Source organism: Sprattus sprattus, assembly GCF_963457725.1.
Source record: "Sprattus sprattus genome assembly, chromosome: 3".
In the NCBI taxonomy this organism is placed as follows: Eukaryota; Metazoa; Chordata; class Actinopteri; order Clupeiformes; family Clupeidae; genus Sprattus; species Sprattus sprattus.
Window position 1 is genome coordinate 11,588,425 of NC_137922.1, and position 18,078 is coordinate 11,606,502.

Here is an 18,078-nt window from a genome sequence, read left to right on the forward strand (position 1 = left end):
TTTTGTCAAATTTAAGATTGAATAAAAGATCAAACACTGAGTCATGTATACAAGACCATACAGAAGATACACAACTATGAATCTAATAAATCTGTTAACAAGGTTACCGAGGATACTGAGTGCCATAACTTCCGGTCTCAAAATATTTTTTTGTAATACTGCTCAATACTATGTGATAATTTACAAACACTGAATACTAACATGTAACATGTTTAAGAAGAACCCAATAAAGTGCATAACTGTTAGAGAGTGGGAGATCGAGGTACATAAGAGTTGAGAGCAAGTAATAGCAAGAGTAAATTAACATGGTGTTGGCTGGACAGAAGGGAACTTTTAGAGGTCAACAATTCTAGATCCAACATTATCAGTAAACTTGTGGATTCACTGAAGACGTTTGTTTTTGAGGGATCTGACCCTGGCAGAGAGGTCTGCACCAAGTTCCATGATCCTTCTGAACACTTTCAAATGTGTACCTGAGATCCTTTGGGTACCTAAGGTTTAAAGCATAGATCAGTCCAAAGAGGTAAGCAAAAGCAGTTGGCAGGTCGGAGATCTTGAAGGACAATCTCTTCTTCCACAACAACAGCAACAACACTCATGACACTTTGAGGTGCTGCGCTGTTATCATCCTCCAACACAGTGAGGATACCCACAATGAGGCCCTTTGGCTGCTCCTCTTCTGGGTCAGCGTCCTTGTGTTGACAGACAGGAAAAGACCAACACATGGATTGCAAGACATTTGTCATTAAAATACTGTGAATCAGAATAAGCTCTTACTGTAAAATAACTCCAAATTATTGGATACACACTTTTTTCCAAATACAATTAATTATGAGTTTTAAAGCTGCAGTTTGTCCATGTGCAGTGATTTCAGATGTCTGAACCAAGAGTTGCATGAAACATTACAAGATGAAATTGATATAAAAGAAAGGGTAACTTGGGCCCTACTGCTCACTGTGAAGGTATGTCCACTGAAAGTGCTTTTTGTGTCACTGACAGGCTAATATAATTTTCAGTGTCTGACAACATTATGAAAAGGCTCCCCGCAGAGCATTATTATTTTTTAAAGATTAAGATACCCTTTGTATAACAAGAAAAAGCCACTATATCTCAGTCCTTTTATGTCTTTGATCAACCACTACCTGTATTGGTTCGCTTGTTTGTGCTATTGTGTCCCTTAGATACTCATGCATTTATTCTGAGGGGTTGTCATTTCAAGGTAAAATTCCTTTTTATATCCATAATGATCAGAGTTATTAAATTATCTAGAATTCACCTCTTGATCCAGGCTGTTAAGGAGCTGATCCATCTCCATGAAAAGGCTGTTCTCCTCCCCTGATAGAGTCTCAGGAGGAATTTGAATCCTCAAAAAATATTTTGAAAAAGACTAAATCATACACACAACATAATATATTCGTGGTTAACCTGCTTACCTCCGAAACCGAAAATGAGCTTCCCCTCTTTGAAAGACCAGCAGCCGCCACTGGTAGAGAGGCAGGCAGCAAACAGAGGACTGAGCCACAACCTGTGGCTGGCTCTGTGCTCTCTCTGTCCCTACTAAACCAGCCTGCTCACCTGCTGCCATCCTGGAGCAGAGACGGAGAATGACTGCTCTTACCACTGTGTAGTAACACTGCCAACACTTCTGAAAGATGACATAAAATGTCAGCAAATATTGCAACCACAATTTTGAGTTAGCATTAATTCTCTAATGGCAACTCCTTAAGCTATAACAAGTTAGCAAGCATGAACTAGAAAATGCATTTCCTGAAGGAAATACCAGTGCATGAAATGCAAAGGTTAAGAAAGGAAAAAGAAAAGAAAGAAGAGTGAAAGAAGGAAAGAAGAAAGGAAAGAAGAGTGGAAGAAGGAAAGAAAAAAGGAAAGAAGAGTGAAGAAAGGAGAGAAGAGTGGAAGAAGGAAAGAAGAGTGAAAGAAGGAAAGAAGAAAAGAAAGAGTGAAGAAAGGAAAGAAGAGTGGAAGAATGAAAGAAGAAAAGAAAGAAGAGTGAAATAATGAAAGAAGAAAGGAAAGAAGAGTGAAGGAAGGAAAGAAGAGTGTAAGAAGGAAATAAGAAAAGAAAGAAGAGTGAAAGAAGGAAAGAATAAAGGAAAGAAGAGTGTAAGAAGGAAAGAAGAGTGAAGAAAGGAAAGAAAAGTGGAAGAAGGAAAGAAGAGTGGATGAAGGAAAAAAGAAAGGCAAGAAGAGTTGTACAAAAGGCTGCTCTCCCAGCTGCATCCAGCAGTGCACCCTGCGGTGTAGGCCACTCACAGTACCTGGGGTCCAGGCAGAGGTCAGCCTATCAGCTGATCCCTAGGTTCTGTGGGGGGTCGTAAACCGTGGAATGCCACTGTCTATTGGCCACCACAGAGACTGTTTCATGAAACCTACATTCCTCTGTGGACTGTTTCAAGTCTCCCCCTGAGGCATGCCTGGACATGCATCTCAGCCCCTCTCGCCCCTATATAAGCCCGACCCCCTCTCTGGCCATTTTGTGGGAGCAGAAGCTGGAGAGAGGAGCACTAAGGATTCAGAGACTTTCATTCAGAGACTTTCACTCACTTGCCAAACCACGGATCATTGTCTCATTCAGTTCACGGTTCAGTTCACGGATTCATGCGTGTTAGAAGTCCTTTACACGGATAATTCCAGCATTCATTCATATCTTCACTGTGTGTTGGCAATAAACCTTTTCATCATTGGACATTGGCATTCTTGCACTGTTCTTACCGGACAGCCTGTGGCGATTGTCACTCAACAATCAGTAACCAGCAATACAGTCCTTTCTGGGGATTCAACAACAACCCCTATTTTATATGGTCCTTCGAGCCGGAGTCTTTCAATTGCTACAGTTACGATGTCTTTGCCAAGAGACAACACCCGTGCTCGCCGTGAGGGACATCAGCCCCGTTACTTGGATGAATATTTGGTGGACCTTCCCAAACGTCACTTGCCACACACACTCTCTGACCAAGCCGTTGGTGGAGCCAGCAGTCACGGTCATGTGGACTCTCTAGCTCCACCTGCTGGACATCAACAGTCAAGCCCACTCCCAGAGGCATTCCTTTCAGCACTTAGGGAGATGAGGGATGACAATCTTCAGGCAATGAAGAACATGAGGGATGGTAACCTTCAAGCAATGAGGGAGATGAGGGATGATTACCAGCATTTTAAGATGGACATGCAACAGATCGTCCAAGCCCTTTCATCGCGTGCATCAGATGCACCACCAGCGCCACCCACCAGCTTCGCTTCCCCATCCAGAGGACGACCCCACGTCGCAGACAGTGGGGTATCCTATTCCAGGCTACCTTACCCGGGCTTCTCATCCACGCCGCTGACAACCAGGCAGCCTTTCAATCAGCCAGGGGATGACCTGCGAGGTGTGCCGTGGCCTGCGTCTCACCATTCTCCACTGGTGGTCCAACCAGACACGTTCCCGCCACCACCTCCGCCAGTGTCATACCATGACATGGTCAGCGCGGCTACACAGAGATCACCGTGGCTGGTGGCAGGCCCACATCATCCACCACCACAGCTTGTGGCTGAGCTGACTGACCATATGCGGAGCATGCATATGCGTCCAGAGCACAGCCCGGCTAATCAGGCACCACCATCTCAGGCACCAACACCGCAGTACATGGTGCCATTCACGCCTCCTCGCACCTCATCAGCCGGTCATCATAACCCAGCACACCCGGCTGCTGGACTGAGACCACTGGGACATGGTCCTTATGATGGGCCACCTACACCTCCCCGACGGGAGAGCACATACAGAGGACCAAAGCCTCACATCCCGTGCTTCACCGATGAAGACCCCCGCCAGTTTGCCCGCTTGAAGCTGGCATTGGAGAACATCCTGCCTGCGGATGCAACTGAGCGGTTCAAGTACCAGATCCTGGTCGACCACCTGAAGCTGGAGGATGCATTGCTGATAGCAGACTCCTACAGCAACAGCCGCTACCCATACACCAACACCATGGCATCACTCACAGAGCTGTATGGCCAGCCACACAGGCTGGCTCTGCAGCGCATCTATCAGTGTGGACACATGCGTCCAATTTCCGATTTCAGTCCGATTTAAATTGGATATTGGACACATGTGACTCCCCAGAACTAGATTCATTGTGTCCAACTTGAGTCCGACTGGACTCCGATGTAAACCCCCAGACACACGATTCGATTCCGCTGGTAATTGGACTGGGCGCGCATGTGTCTCTCGTATCTGATTCAAATTGGACAACAACAACTTTTGCACGTGCTTGAGATCGTGCCCACAGACATATACATGCATCATATATAATGTATATGATATGATAAACGCTGCAAGACGCTCAGTTCTTGTGCTCCCTCTCATTCACGTTGAAATACTGAAAGCGAAAGTGAAACTTAGAAACTGGAACGCAACTGTTTGGGACAGAACGCGCTAATTCAGTGAACAAATATTTTCTTATTACTTTTCCACCCGTTGTTAGTCATGTAATCCATTCATATCGATGTGAATCAATCAATACTAATACAACTTTAACTGTGGTGTGTTTTTGTTTCATTTCACAACGTATTTACTGTATAATCAACGGTTTTGTTTCATTTCACAACGTATTTACTGTATAATCAACGGTAGCAGATGTAAACATTCCGCATTTGATTTGAACTGATCTAGTTTTGTCACTTCCATGTGCTTTGAGATAGAGCAGTTAACCCCCCATGGAGACCCCATGGAGAGAATCGGATAGGATCGGAGTGCTGCCATCATGTGCCCGCACTGAATGAGGTCCTGTCTGAACCTCCAGTCAAGAGCAGTGACAGCAGGGGGTTCCGCCTGTTCGCACTAAAGGTGCGGGCCCTTGTGGGTATGTTGGACCAGCTGGGGAAAGAAGGGCGAACAGAACTGGAGTGTGGGTCACATGTGTCACGTTTGCTGTCAAAGCTTCCACATGACCTGTGCACCCAGTTCAATCGCTACATCGACCCCATGCGGACACCAATCCCCACACTTCTGGACTTTGCTGAGTGGCTGGAGAGGGAGGTCAGAGTGCAGCAGGATGAGGTGCCATTCATCCAATCCAGAGCACCGCTGGAAGAGCCACCTGACCGCCAGAGGGGCGCCAGGAGGGATCAGAGCCCAGCCGCACGCTCCACCACTGTCCTGCTTGGGTGTGACTCCCCTGTTAAGGCAGTGGTATCAATCAAGTCAACACAGCCCCCACTCCGGAAGACAGAGCACCCGCAGAAGTACTGCCCGTTCTGCAACAACAGCCAGCACTATTTCAATCAGTGCGCATCCTTCAAGCAGCTGACCAAGGATCAGAAGGTCAGCTGGATCACTACAGGGAAACGATGCTGGAGGTGTGGGAGAGACCATCCAACCGTGCAGTGCTACCTCAAGGCCAGATGCCAGGCTTGCAACCTGACGCATCTGGAAGTGCTGCATGAGGTCAACATCACACCGAAGAAGCCAGCCACCGCCATTCATCAGCCAGTAACATACTACCTCGATCATGCAAGGAGAGGTGGTAGTGTGCTGCTGAAACTGGTGAAGGTGTGCCTGTTCAATGGCAACACCAAGATGGAAACATACGCCATCTTGGACGACGGTTCCGAGCGCACAATGCTGCTACACAGCGCGGCTCAGGAACTGGGCCTTCAAGGACGGAGGGAGGAGCTGGCACTCAGAACTATCCGTCACGACATCAAGTCAGTGCCAGGGAGGTCAGTGTCCTTTTCCGTGGCATCAGCCAGTCAACCAGACAATCGGTTTAGGATAGAGCAGGCTTTCACCTCATCAGAGCTTGGCCTCTCTACCCACTCATATCCGGTCGAAGCCCTGCAGAAGGCCTATCCTCACCTCAGAGGTCTGCCTCTGCAGTCATTCAGTCAGGCCCAACCTCTTCTCCTCATCGGGTCTGACTACCCCCATCTCCTCACCCCAGTTGAGCGGGTGCACCTCGGCCCCCCAGGTGGACCGGCCGGACTGAAGACACGCCTCGGTTGGACACTGCAAGGCCCTTTCAAGGTACCCATGCATCAGTCCTCCACCCCTCAGTGTCTGCTCACTGGCACTCAGACTACTTCAACTGAGCATCGACATCAGGTGACCAAGCCCAGGCAGAGGGTTGTTCACAGGAAACGGCTGGGTCAGGAGCCGATCCAAGCTGAGGCCCGCAGCAAAGACAGGAGGTCATCACAGCCAGCAGGAAGAGAATCATCATCCCTGCACGAGCCTGCTGACCTGCTGAAATCAGCCTTCAGTGGCAACGTCTCTGTGACCTCTGCTCACTCTCATCCAGAGGCAGGGGGTTTCAGCAGCTGCCAAGAGCTGCTGGAGGCCTCTATCAGAGCATGTCATGGGGCGGCCACACCCACAGACCCCACAGCAGGGGACTTCAGGCAAGCTGAGCTTGCTCTCCTCCGGACAGTCCAGAGAGACTGCTACCCGGAGGAATTCATTCTTCTTTCATCAGGAAAACCTGTCTCTGCAGCCAGCAGACTGCACACGTTGGCTCCAGACGGTGACACCAAGGCCCATCTGATCTGTGTGGGGGGGCGGCTCCGCAAGTGTGAGTCCCAGGAGGAAGACACATTGCACCCCATAGTGCTGAATCCTCATCACCCCATCACCAAGCTCCCATCATCCCCACCGGATGCAACTGGCTGGAGTTACTGGAAGGAACTTTTCTACGCAAAGTTGGGGCGGCTGTACAAAAGGCTGCTCTCCCAGCTGCATCCAGCAGTGCACCCTGCGGTGTAGGCCACTCACAGTACCTGGGGTCCAGGCAGAGGTCAGCCTATCAGCTGATCCCTAGGTTCTGTGGGGGGTCGTAAACCGTGGAATGCCACTGTCTATTGGCCACCACAGAGACTGTTTCATGAAACCTACATTCCTCTGTGGACTGTTTCAAGTCTCCCCCTGAGGCATGCCTGGACATGCATCTCAGCCCCTCTCGCCCCTATATAAGCCCGACCCCCTCTCTGGCCATTTTGTGGGAGCAGAAGCTGGAGAGAGGAGCACTAAGGATTCAGAGACTTTCATTCAGAGACTTTCACTCACTTGCCAAACCACGGATCATTGTCTCATTCAGTTCACGGTTCAGTTCACGGATTCATGCGTGTTAGAAGTCCTTTACACGGATAATTCCAGCATTCATTCATATCTTCACTGTGTGTTGGCAATAAACCTTTTCATCATTGGACATTGGCATTCTTGCACTGTTCTTACCGGACAGCCTGTGGCGATTGTCACTCAACAATCAGTAACCAGCAATACAGTCCTTTCTGGGGATTCAACAACAACCCCTATTTTATAAGAGTGGAAGAAGGAAAGAAAAATGGAAGAAGAAAATAAGAAAGGAAAGAAGAGTGAAGAAGGAAAGAAGAGTGAACAAGAGTGGCTCTGGATGAAGAGATAAAGAGAGAGTGAAAATATTGAAAAAAGGATAAAAATGGAGTGAAGAAGAGAGATTGAGTGTGAGAGAAAGTTGACTGAGAGAGAAAGATGGAGAGATGGAGAAAAAAAATAGAGAATGGGTGGTGTCTTAATGTTCCTAGTTACAGTTAAATTGAGAGGGACAGAGAGAGAAGAGGTTTCTTTGATTTGGCACAGGTGTCAGTAAAGCAGGTGCAAGCCAGTTTAAAGACTCTATTATGATGTCATAATGGCCCAATGTAAGTCAATGGGAGAAATTTATATTCGTTTTTCTTTAATATCTTAAAAAGTATAAAGTTTAGAAAAGTGAAAAATACATAGCATAAGTGTCGTTTACAAGACCTATGCGACAAAGTTTGAATGAAGTTTCTACGTTAAGTGGTTCGGGCTGAATTAATCGCAGAAAAAGGTAACAAGAATAAGAAGAAGAAGAAGAAGAAGAAGAAGAAGAAGAAGAAGAAGAAGCCTAGGAATAACAATACAGGGCATATCATGCACTGTAATTAACACAATACCAACCTCTTAGAAGAGAACATGCCTGTCCTATTTGAATGGGATTTGACAACTTTTTTTTTTTACATTATTTTTGTAAAATATAGTATTATTTTGCACCATATCACATTATTTTACATTGCACTTAATGGAAACAAACAGATGTTGAACAGAAAGAAGAAAGCTTTACACTCAACATACAAAAAATTAAATGTCAGACAGACCTGGTAAATTCTCGGTTGACACCATCCTTGAGCTGTAGTAGCCTCACAAATAAATTCCACACAGTACAATATAGAATCATTTTGTACAAAATGGTTTCATAAATCTCTTGCATACAGAAAAAAAAAACATTAGGCACAATACTTAATTTGCCATATAGAAATTGTAAAAAATATAAAAAATAAACTCTAAGTAATACAACCCCTAATCAGTAAAAGCTTGGATGGTATGTTCAATTTAAATTAAAACTGACAAACAGTGATTTGTAAATTCTCTTTTACATGTATGTAAGTGCCTTTAATTATTAAATTAAGTGCCTATTATCCATTTGTCACCCCAGTGCTGAGCCCTGCTCCTGCCACGCCCCCTCCTGCCTAAACTTAACTGCCTCAGTCACCTTCCCAATCTCCTGATTGCTTTATTACCCAAGCCTGTCACTCCCTCCACCACTATATGAACTTCTCATTCCCTTCCCTTCTATTCTGGCCCTGTTAAAACTATGACTATCCTCCGAGAAGCTACCGCGATCGCCCCTGCTCCGCGTTCTGTCTTCCGTTTATGTCCTGTTTGCTTCTGAGCCCCCGCAATCTTGCTTTGCCGTGTTCCAACCCTGTTTTGCACTTGTTTTCCTGTTTATTCCCCTGTTTCGCTGTTCCCTGGCGGTTTCCGAATCAACCCTCTGAAATCCTATCACTGAGTCCTTACGTCCCTGGCACCATTGTTTTTGGTAACAACCAAGCAAGAAACCAGACAGTCCAGTCGACACAACATTCCTTTCCTTTGCTCCTTTGTCTACTTGCTAAGTTAAAGTATAATTTAGTTTTAGCAAACATCTTTGTGTCATATGTCTTGATAATCATTAGGTTAAAGAAAGTAGAATTTGTGATAAACATACTTTAATTCATATATACCTGTATGGTAGGACTGGTAAAACAAGGTGAACAACACCAAAATCATATGTTCAATTCCCAGTCAGGAAACACACGTGGATTAAATACATTTTAATGTAAATCAGTAGGTCAATGTAAATCAATTACTTCTAGAGCTGCACCTACAGGAACATATGCACAATTTAAGTGCCCTTTTTGGTTCAGCAGCAGAAAAACCAGTTAGACTGCAACACAAGTGTGTCACGCAGAGTAAGGCATTGTCTCGTGGAGAATATACAGGACCATATAACCAAGGCGAGCATACAGAGCAAGATCAGACACAATGCCTCTCTCTACACTTGTGCTGCTTTTGCTGATGCAGTTTTCGATCTCCACTGCCAGTCACTTCTGGGGCGGATCAATGACTTTCTCCCCCAAAGGAGTGTACCCAGATGGGTCTTACAAGGTAATGTAAACTGTTCAGCATTTATCGTGCATGGACCATTTTTTTATGAGCGGCATATCAATTCTCCTTTTGCCTTCTCTCTCCCTCTCTCTCTATCTCTCTCTTGCTACTGCTGAACAGATCTGATTTTTGGTTTAAGGTGGAGTTTCGCTTCAAACAAACTTTTGATTCTTGCCAATATTTCACCTGGAATACCTGTGTCATTGGAAACTGTGGAACCCAAATCAGCTTAGAAAAAGGCGAGATCTACGACACAGCTGGGAGGAATGCAGACCATTTCAACTGGTGCCAGACAGAAGGGGTTATGACCAGGCAGATTCCTGCTGACCACATATTTGCTTTGAGGTAACTTTGTTCCACAACTGCCATAAAAAGGCTCACTGGTTAAAAATGTTTTGACACTTTTTCTTTTGGTTACAGGGAAGACGGTGGCAACTGGGTAAACCTCGCTAATTCTTTTAGAAATTGGAGGCTGCTCACAGTTGTAGATCTTGGAAATCGATCAGACACAAATAAAGCAAACAGATCCCCAGTCACTACAAGCATATCGTTTGTCAGGTAATAGAAGTACATCATTACTCAGTTCACTAATGTTGTGATTTAGTTTTACCCCTTTTTTGAAATAACATTGAACAAACATTTAATGAACAATACAACATAAAAATCAGTAGGCCTATTATGTTATATCGATTCACCCACTAGAGTGCCTCAAAACTGCCCACGGACATACAAGCTGATAACGTTTGATCCAGACAATGACCAAGCCAGATGCAGATATGGCACTGACCGGGTTTCTGAATGTTCTGGCTGTCAGCTTCCTGCAGGGTTTAGGCTGAACCAAACCAGAATCAAAGAGAAGGTGTGTACCTGCTTCACACAAACATTCTTCTCCTGCTTCAAAATTTTCTTTGGAAACCCAACATGTGTTAAGTTCGTGTGTGAGTGTGTGTAAGTATGTGTATACATTTCTGTTTGGGAATCTCTGTAATATGTATGGCATGCATTTTATATACTTTATCATGTTTGGTTGATGCTCTGTATTGCACATACAGTGCCCTCCGCAATTATTGGCACCCTTAGTGAATGTGACCAAACTATACTATTCTCCTAAACAGGGTTGCCACAATTATTGGCACCCCTTAATTAAATGTTATGAGCAGCCTCCCTTTGCCAAGATAACAGCGCCAAGTCTTCTCCTATAATGCGTGATGAGGTTGGTGAACACAAGGCACAGACCTGAGACCATTCCTACATACAGTATCTCTACAGATCCTTCAGATTCTGAGGTCAACACATTTGCAAATTCAGCTTCAGCTCTTCCCCCAGATTTTCTAAGGGGTTTAGGTCTCGGGACTGTGATGGGCATGGCAAAGCCTTTATTCTGCTGTCGGTGAACCATTTTTGTGTTGATTTTGAGGTGTGCTTCGGATTATTGTCCTGCTTGGAGGTCCAACCACGGCCCATTTTAAGCTTCCTAGAGGGGAGCTGTTAGGTTTTTATTTAATATCTGCTGGTATTTGATGGAGTACATGATGCCATGTATCCTAACAAGATGTCCAGGGCCTTTGGAAGAAAGACAGCCCCACAACATCAGAGATCCGCCACCATACTTCAAAGTAGTGGCTATGGGGTGCTCTTCTGTATGGCTATCTTTCTGTCTACGCCAAACCCACCTTTGATGTTTCTTGCCAAGAAGCCTTATTTTGGTCTCGTCTGACCATATAACTCTAATATAAAAGTCTGACTTACATTTGGCAAACTGTAGGCACTTTAGTTTTTTGTTGATTGACAGCAGAGGCTTTTTTCTGATAACCCTCAAAAACAACTTGTGGTGATGTAGGTGCAGTCTGATGGTAGTTCTGGAGACTTTCTGACCCCAGGACTTAACTAACATATGCAATTATCCAGCTGTGAACCTTGGAGATTCTTTTACCAGTCGAACCATCCTCCTCACGGTGCGTGGGGTCAATTTACAGATAGGTCCTCTTCCAGGCTGATTCCTTACATCTCCTGTCGCTTTTAACTTCTTAACTATTGCCCTGATTGTGGTAGTGGGTATTTCCAACTGTTTAGATATTTTCTTATTTCCCTTAATCTGGATGTCAGCAGCTCATCAACTTTTTGTCGCACTTTGACACTGTGTTCTTTTGTCTTTCCCATCTTGATGAATGACTAAGGGTATTTGGCCTGTGTCACCTAATATTTATACCTCTGTGAAGCAGGGAGCCTAATGAAACAGGTGAACTCAAAAATGTAAAACATGCCTGGTAATATACTTTGGTTAGATTTTAATTATAGGATTTTCTAGGGGTGCCAATAATTGTGGCACCCATGTTTTGGAGAAAAATATTTGATGCAATGTCAAAAAAATACATTCTTTCAAGAATTTTACTTCGATGAAAAGGTAAGATTTTTGTGAATATTTCGAGGGAAAGACCAAGATGATAAACAGCAAAGATATATTTTTTCATAGCCTGTTCTGGTCACATTCACTAAGGGTGCAAATAATTGTGGAGGGCACTGTATAACATAATACACACACATATAGGGTAGACACACATACACAATTAGGATAATATACACATGAAGATCATGCAGTCTTCAGTAGAGGGTAAATACATATATTTTTGTGTTTATATGACAACTGCATCATTTTAAGATGTTGATGAAAGTTTCTGCCCTGAGGATTTCTGCATTCTTAGTTATAGCAATGATATATGCAGTATAATACTACCTATAGTCCACTGGTCATTATTGAAAAATAAATACAGACAGGACAAACAGGATCCAGACAATTATTGTCTATAATTCATGTGAATTCTTCACTTCATGCCGTGGAATTATTTGCCTCCACCTCGTCCAAAATATTCGTATAACACAACACCTCGGTTTCTCTTACATATCGGACATCCAAACGTTGGGATGGCCCATTTAAATAGATGTTGTTAAGAACCTTTTCCCTTATGCATATAAAGCAGACAGACATACTGTTTAAGTGAATAAAATGTGTCATAATATTATATTTTTAAACATTTATTTTTCCCTCCTTAGGATTTCTGCACTCTAATTTATGACAATTCCTTAGTTGGTGTCTATGGGATAGAGCTGGCTGTGGAAGATTTCCCCAAACAAAACATCAGTCTCTCTTATAAGAACGGTTCCCACTTTATCAGGAGTCCATTTAATCAAACTGGCATCAACACACTTCCACTTAGCCAACTTCCTCTGCACTTTGCTGTCAAAGGTGAGCTATACTGACACCTCCTCCTTCATGATATATACTGTATTAATGAAGTGCAAGAACACAATGTAATATATCTCCCTCACGTAACATAGATCCTACTTCTTAAACAAATTGCCAGCTTGGATCACTATTCTTAAGTCATTTTGACTGAGTTAACTGCTGTTGTGGATGTCTACATTTTAAAAGTATCATTGATAATAAATCCAGCTATGTTGCCCCTCTTCAGTTGACCCCGCTGTGGAATCTTGTGATGAGGGAGTATACTTGCCAAAGTTCCTTCACCCTACCCCAGAGAACGGAGAACAAATTCACGCTAAGATCAACCAGGAGCTTGAGATCATAATCAGAGCAACAGCCTCTGCCACTGTGTAAGACAGGCAGGGTTGTATTAGTTAAACACTATGATGACAAAGTGGCACTGGTTGAGTGCATGTTTTGCATTTTGTTCCTGATTGCAATATGTATCTCTCATTTTGAAGGGTTCATGACATCATCATAAGTGGACCCCTGAACATCACAGTCAACAAGTACAACAATGGTTCTGAACAGTTTGTTCTGAGATGGACTCCAAGGATCGATGATCTTGGGGAATATTTTCCCATCTGTTTCATTGCTGAAAGTCACACAGTGAAGTAAGAATATTAAGGAGGGCACTGTTTTTCTTGAATACTTTTGGTGAAAATCAGTCAGGTTACCTCATATGAATATTGATTTTAAAGTTCAAGGGCATCAAAAAGGAATATTTACCCATTTGATTCATTGTTGAAAGTAACCAGGGAAGGCAAGAAAATGAAGAAAGAAATTCTTTCACGTATTCTCTTTATGGAAATGGTCAGTTTTGTTAATTATTCAAAAAGCCCACTTTATCAGTACTGTAGTGCTACATTTGGGGTATCTGGAGTGTCTACCAACCCAAAAACTCTAAAATACGATATGGGATGAATTTAGTGTCAACTACCCTGCAATTTGCAGACAAACAGAATGTAATCTACAAATGTCCAGCGATTTGCAAAAATGCAGACCATGGCTGTGTCTCAAATCAAGTACTTTACGAAGTACACTGCAATGCAAGCGTAGTGCACCATACGCACTTACAGCTTTAGTGTGTTCTGTCGCTGATTAGTGTTGTCTTAAATGGAATACTTAAGATATGTCTATGCTTACGTTGCAAATCTGCCAGCCTGTTACCCATAAATCTGTGCACCAGCTACCTCCAGCCAACTGGAAATTTTAAACAAAGATGCAGACCAAACTCTAGTGACGGCCGTGTTTTGTATGTAAATATACATTTTGGGGCGTTTTCTCGCTTAAATGTTTCAAAAGTTACCGAGAAACAGACACTGTTCTATCCGATAACACAGTTATTGTAACCAGCAATAATGGTTGAAGTGATTTGCGAGGCATCAGTCAGCCAACTTTCCAAACTGAAAATCTGCAGAAAGGGCTCCTCCTCTTCCGCCAAGTAGCCAAGATAGATCCCGTTTAAGGCGAGAAGGGTCCATTGTTTCACACTGCATTTGTGGACCGTTTGCAGGACTCAATCCGGGTACTTTCAATGCGCTTAATTCTGCTGGTTTTGTGAGTGTGAACGGCCTATGCCCTGAAAGTCAGTGTTTTAAGTGTGCAAGTATGCAATTTGAGACACAGCCCATGTTTTGTGAGTCTGTCTTATTGATTTTATAAGTGCAACACATTTTTTTACACAACATTTGTGGATCAGATGATTTTTGGCACCTTTTGGCATGCTTTTCATGTTTATAGATAGCTCTATCTTCAACATTATGTTAAGATATGTCACACATCACTAAACATTGCAGACACGTAACTAACAACAACTAACTAACTAATATTGTTAGCTGTACTGCTATAGCTGTATGGCTAATGCTATAATGTTAGCTAGCTTCTTCCGGTTCATACAGGACATCCTGCAGTGCTTTTCTCTTAATAGTGCTATTTTTGATAGCTGAATGCTCAATAACACTTAAGTAAAGTTCTCTAGCTATAGATCCATCAGCACTGTGATAAAGATAATGGAAGGCAGATGCCCCTGCTGTTTTGGTATACCTTTGCAATTTCAAAGGTACAAGCGTTTAATTTTGCAACTCGTACAAGCGTAAACACAGTGCCAAAAATCACCTGATCCACAAATGACATGGTTGCATGGTTGCCCTCTAGTAAAAAATAATGTGTTTCACTCTAAAAAAATGTTTTGCCCTTTTTGTTTTTTCCTTCATTTGTTTGCGAGTATAATTGTTATTTGCAAAAAAACATTGTATTCTTTGATAGACGTGTCGAAACTCTTTTCTAAAAGTGAAACTGGTTAACTGGTTTTTAATGTTGCACTACATATACACCAATTTTGTCGATTATTGTAAAATGTGTATATTAACTCCTGTGATTTGATGAGTATTGTTTTTTCATTATTATACACATCCAATGTAAACTACAGATTGGGTGATGGAAGACTTACATAATGGCTGTGAAAGAGAATTGAATGAAGGGATTTTAATTATGTGGTTTAAATGTTTTCAGTAACACCTACTATCAATCTGACATGAGATGCGTCATTGTTGAAGTTGGAATTGCTAGAGGTTTGTACAACCTTGATGACACTTTGTATTGTATTCCACTTTGATCTTAGTCCCCAGATAAGTAAACATTTCTGTGGTTTTTGTTACATTTATGGACTCAAGTGAGACTAGATGCTTGTGCAGATTCCAAGCAAGAAGGTATTTTTAGATTTATAGACAACGTTATTCATATGATTTTGGCTTCTTGTCATATTTGTGAGATCAACAAGTCCAAACCGATATGTATTAGTTTGATAAAGTATTCATGAAATACTATAGTATTTATTAAGTGTTGAACTTATCAGCTCAAGATACATTCAGGTCCTAATCATCTTTTCTATAATCACCCCCTTCATATTGTTATAGATTGGATAATTGACTTCTTTCTTTACACAATTTACTTCGGGAATACACTGTAATTTTAATAGCATAAAACATCAATGTGATACTGATTCTCATTCATCTTTGTGTTTCTTTCATTCCGATGTTTAACAATTCCTCTTACTGTTGACAGAGATTGTTGGCCTGAGGATGAAGATTGCATCTAAAACTTCCCTAACTGAGACTGAGATTGAAGAAGCAGCCATACAGCTGGTGAGTTTATCTTACTGCTTCAACACAAGGTTGAAGTTATCAAATATTTCAGTTACACTCTGTCTCAAAGATTCAGAAGTTTCACTTATGTTTTCAATCATTTGCTCAGACAGTACAAATAAACCCATTATTCTGTGTAATAAAGTATTAATATGCCTAATCATACAATTTTTTTGTAACAAATTGTCTCAATTGTCAGTTTCAAGAGGAGCTTATCCGTAATGGTCTACCCAACACCACTACCACTCTAAGTCTGAGACGAGTACACCAGATCAACCCATGAGGAATCCATCAGGACTACTATTCCAGGCACAGAGGTGCTCTGAAAGGGACTTTCTCTCTGTCCCAAACCAGTGAAGTCCCTAGTGCACCTCCATGTTTATCTCTCATGTCTTATCTCCCTTCTCTTCATTTCTGCCCCTCTGCTGCTCTTGATGTCTTTTACAAGCTGCTTGCATGTTTTACAGAGACAATGTTAATTTCATGTTACTGTCTTATAATGGAATCTGATGAGGATGGAAATGTACCCGACCATCAGGAGGTGGTGCCTAAAGCGAAATCTTCTAATCGGTTCTGTCGTATCAAACAGATCAAGAGTGAGAAAGAATTGGTGAAGACGAAGGTGTAAATAAATACCAAGTTCAATTCTAAATGCAATTGTGGTGTGAATATCCTTTAAATGAACCTACAAGCATTCATATGTGCATCTGTCTTCTAGAATAATGTCTTATTTTGTATTGATGTAAGCTTTAAGAAACTTCTTCATGTGTCAAATAATAAAAATAAGAATACTAAAATAAAGTTTTCATATAATGAAGATTTTGTATGTTTTTTATTTTTGGAATTGGAATTAGAAAGATATTCAAGATGAACTGGATAGGAAAACCAAAAGGACCTAAATACTCTGAATGTGCCAGGACATACAGTATCAAAATTCACAAGCAAACTGATGTTTTTCTGCCTGCATACGGCCAATGGCTTGGGCAGAGCAGGCTGAGGCACATTGGTGTGGTAGGCTATCTGATGGAGATAATTTTGAACCACTGTTAATGACTTCAGAATATATTTTTCAAGTGCCTTGTACAATAATGTACAATATCATGTTAAGACCAGATGTGATAAGCTTCTTTCAACCTTGTGCAAAACTGCCATCCTTTCAAGACAGGGAGCCTCGGATGTCAGAGATCCACCACGTGGTTACCCCTTCTGAACGCTTAACTTCTGTATTTATAAACCTTTTGCGTATGTTTAATATTGCTTCACTTTCAGCCTTGTGCTGTGAGTGAGCCCGATTGCAATAGTTGTTGTCTAATAAATATACTTATATGCAACTCCGGAGTCCTGAGGTAACTAGTACATTTTCACCTAACATAATTGGAGGTAGCATGGAAAGCTAGACAGCAGTCATCATCTATATGTCATGACATTCATATTTTACCCCCAATTTGTTTGTTTCCCTAAAGCTCCAATGATTAGATCCATTGGATCTCATCATATCCAGTAATGATCTGGTAACAATTGTAGCTGTTCTGCAATGTTTTTGAGGAAGTAGAATAGAGTCTACCTGGTGCCGCCTGGTGGCCCTGGATACTCCTTACAGAAGTTGTGATACTTTGGTTGGTCTGGATCACATGACTCACACAAATATTTGTTCTTTACTGCTGTCAATAATTCTAATTCTTAGTTTGTTAGTTTGTATTATATTAAGCGACTTTAATTATTATTCATTGTTTTACCAGAGACTTGGTAACAGATAGGCAGATAGAGTATCATATTAACAACCCCAACCCTAAACCCCCATTTTTCCTCAGCACAGCACTGCTAGGAAACCGGTCAGTCCAGTAGAGACATTTTTTTCCTCATTCCATTGTGTACTTTCAGCATTAAAGTATCATTTTGTTTGAGCAAACATCTAAACACACTTCCGAGTCAAACTGTGGGATTTTAAGAAAAAATGCACAGGAAAAAAAGAACAAAAAAGTGGTGGTGACTATTTCAATTTAAATCAGGAGCGAGCAGACTAACCAGCTCAGCAACCATTCAATTAAATTCCAATCAATGCATCATCGTCATACACACGACGCAGGGATGAGAATAACAGGTGCCTAATTAGGCTCCAAGCAGGGACGAGAGATTAGTTTGAAACGCCACAGCAAACGCTGGGAAGAACTTGCTCGTGCTGTGTTTATGGAGTG